The 12,111-nt window shown below is 42.7% G+C and overlaps 1 pseudogene; it reads right to left on the bottom strand.

Moving 5' to 3' along the window:
* Positions 1 to 459: 459 nt before the first annotated feature.
* Positions 460 to 12,111, bottom strand: part of LOC123993928 — a 37,209-nt pseudogene continuing 25,557 nt past the window's right edge.

Below are 12,111 nucleotides of genomic sequence, written 5' to 3'. Positions count from 1 at the left end.
GTGTCTGTAGTAGTATGTTCCTCCCGTCCGACTCATTAAAGAAGAACTCTTTGTCCTGTTTGATGTGAGCAATCGCAGTTCTGATGTTCAGAAACTCTTTTCTGTCATAAGAGACGGTAGCAGCAACATTATGTACAAAACAAGTTACGAACAACGCAAAAAAAAAAAAAACGAAATAGCATGGGCGGTCAAGAGCCAATAAGATGGCAGCCCCTTCCTCCGGCGCCATCGTCGCGACCCTTAGTTTGGGAAATCCTGCCATATGACCTACAGATGGTATGTACAATGACCTAGAATTGAATGGAATGTATTGGGATGACACACCAGTGAATAATTGATTGAAGGTTGTGTATAAACATAATGAGTAAGAAGTGTTTGTTCGAATGATAGACCTGTAAGGTATTGAGTAAATAAAGTAATATAACTGCAAACTGAAAGAGGCACATTAAGACACTACAGAAAGTACTTTATTGGATTCAACTATGGGAAACCCACACAATAACATTTGCTTATGCAAAAACCATCATAGCAGTCAAATGTGCTTTAATATATTTGATCATTTATTTTTGTGACCAACTTTATTTTTATTATTTCAGATCACATACAGGCATACAAGAAATAACATGCACTGTCAACTGTGGGACGTTCTTCAGATACGTGTGTGCCTTTCCAAATCATGTCCAATCAATTGAATTTACCACAGGTGGACTCCAATCAAGTTGTAGAAACATCTCAAGGATGACCAATAGAAACACGATGCATCTGAACTCAGTTTTGAGTCTCATAGCAAAGGGTCTGAATACTTTTGTAAATAAGGTATTTTGTCTGTTATTATTTGTATGCTTTCAGTTAGCTATTTTTGAAAACCATCCTGCGAGAGTGACTGTCATTCAAGTTTCAAGTTTAAACTTTCAATGTAATGTGCACAAGTACAGTGAAATGCCTTTTTTGCAAGCTCCAAACCCAACAATGCAGTAATCAATATCAATGTAGCACTACAAATAACATAAAGTGGAACAAAAACACACAAGACATAAAAAATAAGAAATAAGAAGAGCACGAGAAAGAAGGAAGCTACTGTATATACAGGGTCAGTTCCACTTCCAGGTAATCTGTTCTGTTCAATGAGTTACATATACACTAGATGACTAATTGAGGGCGCGGTGTTGAAGCCACTGTGCCTCCATCTTGGCACTCCCCACCATTGTAAAAAAAATATTTTGGAAGTTATAGAAATGCATTTATTAATGTCTACATTAGTTTTAGCCACATTTATTCTATTACAGACACATTCATGCATACTTTTAAATTATATTATGTGAGCTAAAAATAAAACAAAAAATCTCACATATATACAAACAAGAATGATTTTTTGAGAATACTAATATTACTGTCCCAACTACAACAAAAATGTCCTTGAAACATTTAATATAAATAGTGTAGAATTCCATGAATTCCTATGGAGGACTGCTCCTACTGGGGAGTGCCAATATGACCAACCGGTGGCTTCAAAGCCTCTCAATGGCCAATACATACTGTAGCATCAGCAATCCAGGGTTTATAGACATCATTCGTTATTTTATATTTCATCAAATCTGACTAACCCAGTGCACTGACTGCTATCAATTCTATCTGACGGTGTTTGCATCTTTAGGAAAAATACAAATAATGTTCCATTTGGAACACTGACAAGTAGAGAGCTTAGTCTTAGTCCACTCAGGCCCAGCCGTGCCTGCTCCCCTGCTGTAGCTACTGTATGTAAACAGGAAGCAGATGAGCGACACATGACAGTGTGGTTTCGTGAGGCGGTGCTTAAGTAAAACATAGATCATGATTTATTCAATTTCAAAAATGGGATATCCAACCAGCGCAGGCTGCTGCCTTGAAGTCTGAGGGCACATCCCCTTCATTATCAACACATCGTGCCAACAACATCAAAATAAACTTTCCAGACTATGAAGTCTGGAGGATTTTGAGAGTTACAGTATGTGTTAGCCAGACTAGCTGTAGCTTGGGCAGTCTCATGGTTATGTTGCTAGTGTAGAGGTGTCCATGTTGGCAGGAGACTGGGTAGGTGGTGGAACAGTTGAGGACTCTGTAGACTCTGTGTTGTCTTCTTCTGTGTTCCTCTGAGGGTCTGTGAGGTTAGGGTTAGGGTCAGGCTCTGTGAGGTCTGCTTCAAACCCTGGGTTAATCTGACCGTGAGAATGCCTTTTCTGGACCTCCTCAAAGATCTGGAGCACCTGGCAGAGACACACACACAGAATATTACAGACAGACACACAGAACATTACAGACATTATACAGACAGACACACAAATAAGCGACACAGTCAGAACACGACCCCCCCTCTCAAAAAAATGGGGGGTCTCAATTTAGAATAGTCGAAAACAAGGTGGAATTTCGAAATTTGTTTGTTCATCAGCAGTTTTCCTCTTGTTATGTCAGTCACTGACAGTCACTCAGTTAATACATGTCAGAAAACAATTTTTAGATTGGTAAGTTAGTCTGGCCAACTATCTAAACTTGTAGTAATCATGTCCCAATTACAGACCGAGCACAAAGTGCATGTTCCCAGGGGCCCTGACCTCTGGAGGGCCCCCATTGATTGTGTTAGTCACTCTAACTCAGATTTCATATTAACATGGCAAAATGTGTACAATTGCAGGAAAATAGCTGTAAAACTTCAAATTTGTATCTTCGCCCCATGGCAAAATGTGTAGAATTGCAGAAAACTTGCTTTATAACTGCAACATTTTCTCTTCGCCCAATGGCAAAATGTGTAGAATTGCAGGAAATTAACTTCTCTCCCCCGACAATAAAGGGGGGCCCACTAAAATGTTTTGCACTCGAGGGTTTGGCGGGGGCCCCCAACCAAGAGCCGGCCCAGCATGCACGCCCACACACACACACACTCACACATACACACCACAACAACCATTACATACAGGACATGAGGTGGTGTTACTGTCATGTCATGTTAACGGTCGGTGCTTCAGGTTGGTGTCAGTTTTGAGGTTCTTGTCATTTTAGCCGCCTTGTTTTTACCTGAGACTTGGGAATGAGGCCTACTCGGAAGAATCCAATATGGCCGCTGTCTATCTTGGTGCAGTCAACCACAGTGGAGGCGATGTTCTCTGGGGACGGGCCATCACACAACACACCATCCACCTAGACAGACAGACAGACGGACAGTGAGTGAGTGAGAAAATCACAATCTTTTTTTACATTTCCAATTGTAGTTTTGACTCAATTGAACTATGATATGTCTGTGTGCCTATTTCACCTTGTCTCCCAGCTTAGCATACACCTGGTTGTGGTGTGTGGTGTCTGCTTCTCCTGTGGGATTGGCTGACGTCACAGCAATGGGACCCACCTACAGAACAGAACATAATATTATCTGACAACAATGGCAAGCATCCATTTAGATACTGTATAATGTATGTAGCGGCTCCCGAGTGGTGCAGAGGTCTAAGCCACTGCATCTCAGTCCAAGAGGCATCACTGCAGTCCCTGGTTCGTTTCCAGCCTGCATCACATCCGGCCGTGATTGGGAGTCCCATAGGGCGGCGCACAATTGGCACAGCGTTGTCCGGGTATGGCCGGGGTAGGCCGTCATTGTAAATAATAATTTGTTCTTAACTGACTTGCCTATATAAAATAAAGGTTAAATAAAAAATAAAAATACATTTCATGTAGTATCTGTGTACTATATTTTGTATCTTTTGCAATTAATCCGTGATCGTACAAGGTTAATGAGGTGTGTTGCTACAGCACAATCAGGGTCAGGGTTAGAGGTCAGGGGTTAGGGATAGAAGTCATGGTTAGGGTTCATACCAGGTTGATAAGATGAGTAGCCACAGCACAGTTTGGGTTCCTGATAGCAATGCTCTGAGGGGTTCCGATGTGTTTAGCTGATTCCCCCAGACCAAACATCTCCATCCAAGGACCTGGTGAGGGAAGGCAGGACATACTCATCATAATAACTAACATACACCACACACACACACACACACACACACACACACACACACACACACACACACACACACACACACACACACACACACACACACACACACACACACACACACACACACACACACACACACACACACACACACACACACACACACACACACACACACACACACACACTGTTAATAACCCACCCCTGGCTATAACCATGCTGATAGAGGAGGGCCAAGCTGCGCTCATGAAGTCCCAGAGCAGGGCAGACAGCAGGGATCTGACCGGTTCTAACTGGTTAATAGAGGACACCCACAGAGACATGGGTCGGTCCTGAGCCTGCTGTTTACACCTGTACAGGGAGAGACAAGTATAATATGTTATTAACATGCTGCTTACACCTGCAGCACACAGTTAGAGACGAGTAGAATAAATTATTAACAGGGTTGGGGAGTAACGGTTTACATATAATCCGTTACATGTAAGGGATTACAACAACAAAAACAGTTACTGTAATCCATTACATTACCAGCAAAATATATTGTATTCAGATTACAGATACTTTTGATAAATGAAATGATCACTTTGAGGATTACTTTTAAATTCAGAAAGGATGTTTGCCGAAAGAAAATCTGACATTTTTGTTTTCACAATGACATTCAAATCAGTATTGCAAAAAGGCGCAAGTTTAAATTTGTTCCACCTGAGTGAGTCTGACCACAAGTCAGAGACCACTATGATGACACACCAAATGTGTTTGATGGATCGCAGGAAAAGAGCAGGTATAGGCTTTTGTAGGCTACAGCCAAGCTATGTCTTCCAATGGTGCGACTGCTGTCGGCATCCAAAGATCATCCAACTTGAATAATCGCTTGGAGGTGAAGATGACAGCGGTGTTGTAGTCTACAGTGATACGGATATCACTTATTATTGATATCTACATAGTGCATTGATGTGAATCACACTTCTGCTATTTGCATTTTAGGGATTGTGGTTGTTGTGGATGGCTGTTCACAAATCTGAATGTGTATTTGAACCCAATAATGGTTGAATTCAAGAAGGTTAAGCTGCCTATCAGTCATTGTTTTTGAAACCAGTGGACAGCCAGTGAAAAATATGTTCTTGCAACAGCTGCATAGTGCGGATCCCAGCCTTCGGAATAAAAGTAGGGCTTTTATTGCTCAATCTAATTCATGCTGATAAAAAAAATCCATAGTCCTAATGGACACATGCTCAAGCTCACACACTTTTAATAGACTTAAAGGGATAATCTGTTGTTGCTACGTTCTTTTTGGACGGCCCAGTACCTAACTGGGGCCAAGCTTCCTGACATCCAAGACCTATAGACTAGGCAGTGTCAGAGGAAAGCCAAAAAATTGTCAAAGACTCCAGTCACCCACGTCATAGACTGTTCTCTCTGCTACCGCACAGCAAGCGGTACCAAGAGGCTCCTTAACAGCTTCTACCCCCAAACCATGATCAAATGGCCATCCAGACTATTTACATTGATCCCCCCCCCCTCCCTTTTGCTTTTACACTGCTGCTACTCGTGTGTTTATTATCTATACATAGTCACTTTACAAATGACCTCAACTAACCTGTATATAGCCACATTGACTTGGTACCGGTACCCCCTGTATATAGCCACATTGACTTGGTACCGGTACCCCCTGTATATAGCCACATTGACTTGGTACCGGTACCCCCTGTATATAGCCACATTGACTTGGTACCGGTACCCCCTGTATATAGCCACATTGACTTGGTACCGGTACCCCCTGTATATAGCCACATTGTATGTACACTTCTTGTGTTACTTTTTGTTTGATTGATTTTATTATTTTTACTTCAGTTTATTACATAAATATTTTATTAACTCTATTTCTTGAACTGCATTGTTGGTTAAGGCCTTTTCCCCGCATGAAGCATGAGAATGCCAAGAGTGTGCAAAGCTGTCATCAAGGCAAAGAGTGGCTATTTTGAAAAATCTAAAAAAATACTTTTTGGGATTGTTTTAGCAATTTTTTGGTTACTACATGATTCCAAATGTGTTATTTCATAGTAAAAATAACAAAAAACCCTGGAATGTGTAGGTGTCCAAACTTTTGACTTGTACTGTATATCCATTGATTCTTCAATAATATAACTCTTGAGCATAGCTCAACTGTCACACTCCATGAGATCCTAAAATATGATCTTGTTTTTCTCCAATGTTTATAAACATTGTAAACGTCAACAAACCCTGTATTGCCTCATAACATGGTTAAAACAATCATTTGATATCATGGATGGTCAGGCCTTGAATTCATAGCTGTCTATTAATCTGAGAGTAGTTACATTTCTCCAGGCCCATCCCTCTGCTTTTTACCAAAACAGAGGCTGGGTGGTCATATTGTTATCGTTTCATCTGTGGATTTGTCCTTTAAACAGTTGCATGTGACCAAGTTATCAAAGCGTCACCAACAAAAAGGTAAACAATAGGCCTATAGCAAATTCAGTATATACTGACTTGCCTAGTTAAATAAAGGTTAAATAAAAATGTGTTCATTGTTCAAATGTGTCTTCATTTTTCACATGTAAATAACATTTTCAGGAGTGCTCAAAGCATGCCCTTCCAAGAGCACGGCATTTCTTTTTCAAATCAATGAGCCCAAGTGCAAGTGCTGGTTAAGTGATTGAGGTGGCTAGGAGGATTATCTAAGATACTGTTTGAAGAGGTAGGATTTCAGATGTTTTCAGAAGATGGGCGTTTTGGGGGGGAGGACAGAGAAGAGCTTGGCCTGGGCTGAGTGGGAGCTGGGTGGTGGGAGGGCCAACAGACCTGAGGTGGCAGAACGGAGTGCTCAGGTTGGGGTGTAGGGTTTCAGCATAGCGTGAAGGTAGGGAGGGGCATTTCCTCTTGCTGTTCCGTAGGTAAACACAATGGTCTTGTAGAGGATGCAAGCTTCAACTGGAAGCCAGTGGAGTGTGTGGAGGAGCGGGGTGTCACGAGAGAACTTGGGAAGGTTGAAAACCAGGCAGGTTGCAGTGTTCTGAATAAATTGCAGGGGTTTGATGGCACAAGTGGGGAGCTCAGTCAAAAGCGAGTTGCAGTTGTCCAGACGGGAGAGGACAAGTGCCTGGATTAGGACCTGCGCCACTTCCTGTGTAAGGTATGGTCGTATTCTAAGGATGTTGTAGAGCGTGAACCTGCAGGAGCGGGTCAATATGTTGATGTTTGCAGAGAACGACAGGGTGTTGTCCAGGGTCACGCCAAGGTTCTTTGCACTCTGGGAGGGCGACACCGTGGAGTTGTCAATCGTGATGGAGAGGTCTTTGAGCGGGCAGGACTTCCCAGGGAGGAAGACCAGGTCCGTCTTGTCATGGTTGAGCTTGAGGTGGTGGGGCGACATGCAAGTTGAGATATCTGATAGGCACACAGAGATGCGTGTCGCCACCTGGGTGTCAGAAGGGGGGCAAGGAGAAAAGTAGTTGAGGGTCATGCACAACATGCTGCTTACACCTTCAGCACACAGGGAGAGACAAGGAGAATAGTTAGTTTAAATGCAGTATGATAGCCTTGTCCTTGATCTGTTTGAACTGTCTTGGTCGTGACAGAGGAGTTGTCGAGACAACTAAAATAGATCTGGGACCACTATGAAGCATTGTAGTACAAAGTTTATTAATTTAATCTAATGAAATGATATTTTACAATGTACGTATAACGACCTAGTATGCAGTGTAATTGAAACTCACTTGTAGGCCTTTTCCACAGCGTCCGGTCTGTTACAAGCTGCCACCAGTACATAGACCGTGTCAGTGGGCATCCCACATATACCTCCACTCTTCATGATCTCTGGAGACACAGAGGGATAGTGAGAGTTGGGTTGAGACACATCAATAACCCAACTAACTAAAGACCTAAAGAACTAAAGACCTAAAGAACCTAACACACACAGCCTGTTATTCATAGTGTTTTCATGAGAATGATGCATTAGACTAGACCAATGATTGTCATGGTTCTGAAGAGCAACTGGGTGTGCAGATTTGCTGTTTCAGTCCAGCACTGAGACCCTGCATTCTGCTCACCAGGACATTGAATCAGGTGTGTTAATACTGGAATGAAGCAAAACCCTGCACCCACAGTATTTCACCAATAGCAGAGTTGGTGACCAGTTCTTTGTCTCAAATTGCACCTTATGTCCTATAACATAAAGCACAACTTTAAATAAGATAGAGAAAAGGGTGCCTTTTGGGACTGAGCCCAGGATAGGTACTCCCTTATGTTTCACCTGCTATCTGATGGACGGCCGTGGACTTGCGTGCAGGGACATGAAGACAGATGTCCTTCCCTCCTCCTCCCGTCCCACTCAGCCTGACTAACGCCCGTCCCAGGGGCAACTGGGGTGTCAGGAAGGTCAGGCTGAACAGACCAGACAGGAAACAGTAGAATGACATCAGGCCAAACACGATCGACACCCCGATGTCATACCCATAAGGAAGTGCTCCCATGGCGTCCAGGAGGAAGGAGATGATAATGAGGTGAAAGGTCGCGGCATAGACAACCCAGGCTACGCTCAGGAACAGCGCTCCTACCGTCACCAGACTGTTGAACAACAGGAAGCTGATGATGCCCACAGCCAGGTTGAATCCCCGTGTGTCCCCGTAGAGCCCGCCGTACCGCGTCAGCCCCCAGACAGACCACATGACACCATACAGGACAAACGCCATGCTCTCAAGGGTCTTACCTACCGGAAATGTACACATTTGTATTTGTATTTGTTATGGATCCCCATTAGCTGCTGCTTTCCTGGGGTCCAGCAAAATGAAGGCAGTTTATACAATTTTAAAACATTACAATATATTCACAGATTTCACAACACACTGTGCCCTCAGGCCCCTACTCCACCACAACCACATATCGACAGTACTAAATCCATGTGTATGTATATGTAACTGATGTGAAATGGCTAGCTAATTAGCGGGGTGTGTACTAATAGCGTTTCAATCGGTGACGTCACTCGCTCTGAGACCTTGAAGTAGTTGTTCCCTTTGCTCTGCAAGGGCCGCGGCTTTTGTGGAGCGATGGATAATGATGCTTCGAGGGTAGCTGTTGTCGATGTGTGCAGAGGGTCCCTGGTTCGAGCCCAGGAAGGGGCGAGGAGAGGGACGGAAGGTGTACTGTTACATATAGCGCGTGTGTGTACAGTATGCATGTGTCTGTGCCAATGTTTGTGTTACTTCACAGTCCCCGCTGTTCCATAAGGTGTTTTTTAATCTGTTTTTTAAATCAAATTTTACTGCTTGTGTCAGTTACTTGATGTGAAATAGAGTTCCATGTGGTCATGGCTCTATGTAGTACTGTGTGCCTCCCATAGTCTATTCTGGACATGGGGACCGTGAAGAGACCTCTTGTGGCATGTCTTGTGGGGTATGCATGGGTGTCCAAGCTGTGTGCCAGGAGTTTAGACAGACAGCTCGGTGCATTCAACATGTCAATACCTCTCAAAAATAAAAGTAGTGATGAATTCAATCTCTCCTCCACTTTCAGCCAGGAAAGATGGACATGCATATTATTAATTTTAGCTCTCTGTGTACATCTAAGGGCCAGCCGTGAGGCCCTGTTCTGAGCCAATTGCAATTTTCTTAAGTCCTTTTTTTGTGGCACCTGACCACACGACTGAACAGTAGTCAAGGTGCGACAAAACTAGTACCTGTAGGACCTGCCTTGTTGATAGGGTTGTTAAGAAGGCAGGGCATCGCTTTATTATCTTAGCTACTACTGCATCAATATGTTTTGACCATGACAGTTTATTATCTAGTATTACTCCAAGCAGTTTAGTAATCTCAGCTTGCTCAATTTCCACATTATTTATTTCAAGATTGAGTAGCTGCAGGGGCAGTATTGAGTAGTTCTCATTTGCAGAAACGACCTGGGGAATAGTTACAGGGGAGAGGAAGGGGATGAATGAGCCAATTGTAAACTGGGGATTATTAGGTGACCGTGATGGCTTGAGTGCCAGATTGGGAATTTAGCCAGGACACCAGGGTTAACACCCCTACTCTTACAATAAGTGCCATGGGATCTTTAATGACCTCAGAGAGTCAGGACACCCGTTTATCGTCCCATCCGAAAGACGGCACTCTACACAGGGCAGTGTCCCCAATCATTGCCCTGGGGCATTGGGATATTTCTTTAGACCAGAGAAAAAAGTGCCTTCTACTGGCCCTCCAACACCACTTCCAGCAGCATCTGGTCTCCCATCCAGAAACTGACCAGGACCAGCCCTGCTTAGCTTCAGAAGCAAGCCAGCAGTGGTATGCAGGGTGGTATGCTGCTGGCATAAAAAGGTGCCCAGAGTAAATGGTCTGCTCCTCAGTCCTAGTTGCTAATATATGCATATTATTAGTAATATTGGATAGAAAACACTCTGAAGTTTCTAAAACTGTTTGAATGATGTCTGTGAGTATAACAAAAACCTGAGAAGAAATCCAAACAGGAAGTGGGAAATCTAACGTTGGTCGATTTTTAACCCAGCCCCCATTGAATACAAAGTGGGATATTGGTTATGTTGCACTTCCTAAGGCTTCCACTAGATGTCAACTGTCTTTCGAAACTTGAATGAGGCTTCTACTGTGATGTGGGGCCGGATGAGAGCTCTTTGAGTCAGTGTTCTGGCAGAGAGCCAGGTCCTGGTCACACGCATTTCACATGATAGCGACCTGCGTTCCATGGCTTTTCTACAGACAATGGAATTCTCCGGTTGGAACGTTATTGAAGATTTTTGATAAAAACATCCTAAAGATTGATTCTATACTTGGTTTGACAAGTTTCTTTGACCTGTAATATAACTTTTTTAAGTTTTCGTCCGACGTTTGGTTGGACCTGCACGAGTGTTTGGATTTGTGGACTAAACGCCCTAACAAAAGTAACTACTTGGACATAAATAATGGACATTATCAAACAAAACAAACATTTATTGTGGAACTAGGATTCCTGTGAGTGCATTCTGATGAAGATCAAAGGTAAGGGAATATTTATAATGTTATCTGATTTCTGTTGACTCCAACATGGCGGATTATAATAAAATTCTGAGCGCCGTTCTCAGATTATTGCATGGTTTGATTTTTCCATAAAGTTTGTTTGAAATCTGACAGCGGTTGCATTAAGGAGAGGTATATTTCCATGTCTAACAATTGTATTTTCATTCATATTTATAATGAGTATTTCTGTAAAATGATGTGGCTCTCTGCAATATCACCGGATGTTTTTGGAACTAGTGAACGTAACGTGCCAATGTATACTGAGAGTTTTTTATATAAATATGAACTTTATCAAACAAAACATACATGTATTGTATAACATGAAGTCCTATGAGTGTCATCTGATGAAGATCATCAAAGGTTAGTGATTAATTTTATCTCTATTTGTGCTTTTTGTGACTCCTCTCTTTGGCTGGAAAAATTGCTGGGGTTTTCTGTGAGTTGGTGGTGACCTAAGATAATCGTTTGTGGTGCTTTCGCTGTAAAGCCTATTTGAAATCGGACACTGTGGTGGGATTTACACCTGCATTGTTTGCTGTTTGGGGTTTTAGGCTGGGTTTCTGTACAGCACTTTGAGATATCAGCTGATGTACGAAGGGCTATATAAATAAATTTGATTTGATTTGATTTTGATTTGGGATATGGGGCAGCATTTTCACTTTTGGATGCCCAGAGTGAACTGCCCCCTACTCTGTCCCAGATGCTAATATATGCATATTATTATCAGTATTGGATAGAAAACACGCTGAAGTTTCTAAAACTGTTTGAATGATGTCTGTGAGTATAATAGAACTCATATGGCAGGCGAAAACCTGAGAAAAATCCAACCAGGAAGTGGGACATCTGAGGTTTGTAGTTTTGCAAAGCTTGGCCTACCGAATACACATTGAGATATGGATAAAGTTGCACTTCCTACGTCTTCCACTATATGTCAACCATCTTTAGAAACTGGTTAGAGGATTCTACTATAAAGGGGTGGCTCATAAGAGCTCTTTGAGTCAGTGGTTTGGCAGAGAGCCTTGGTCTCATGACGCACGCACCCGACAGAGTTACCTCTCGCTCCAGTGCTTTTCTGAAGACAAAGTAATTCTCCGGTTGGAACATTGATGTTTTATGTTA

Source organism: Oncorhynchus gorbuscha, linkage group LG13 (assembly GCF_021184085.1).
Source record: "Oncorhynchus gorbuscha isolate QuinsamMale2020 ecotype Even-year linkage group LG13, OgorEven_v1.0, whole genome shotgun sequence".
NCBI lineage: Eukaryota > Metazoa > Chordata > Actinopteri > Salmoniformes > Salmonidae > Oncorhynchus > Oncorhynchus gorbuscha.
The sequence above is the reverse complement of the archived record's forward strand: the minus strand, read 5'-3'. Positions and strand labels throughout refer to the sequence as shown.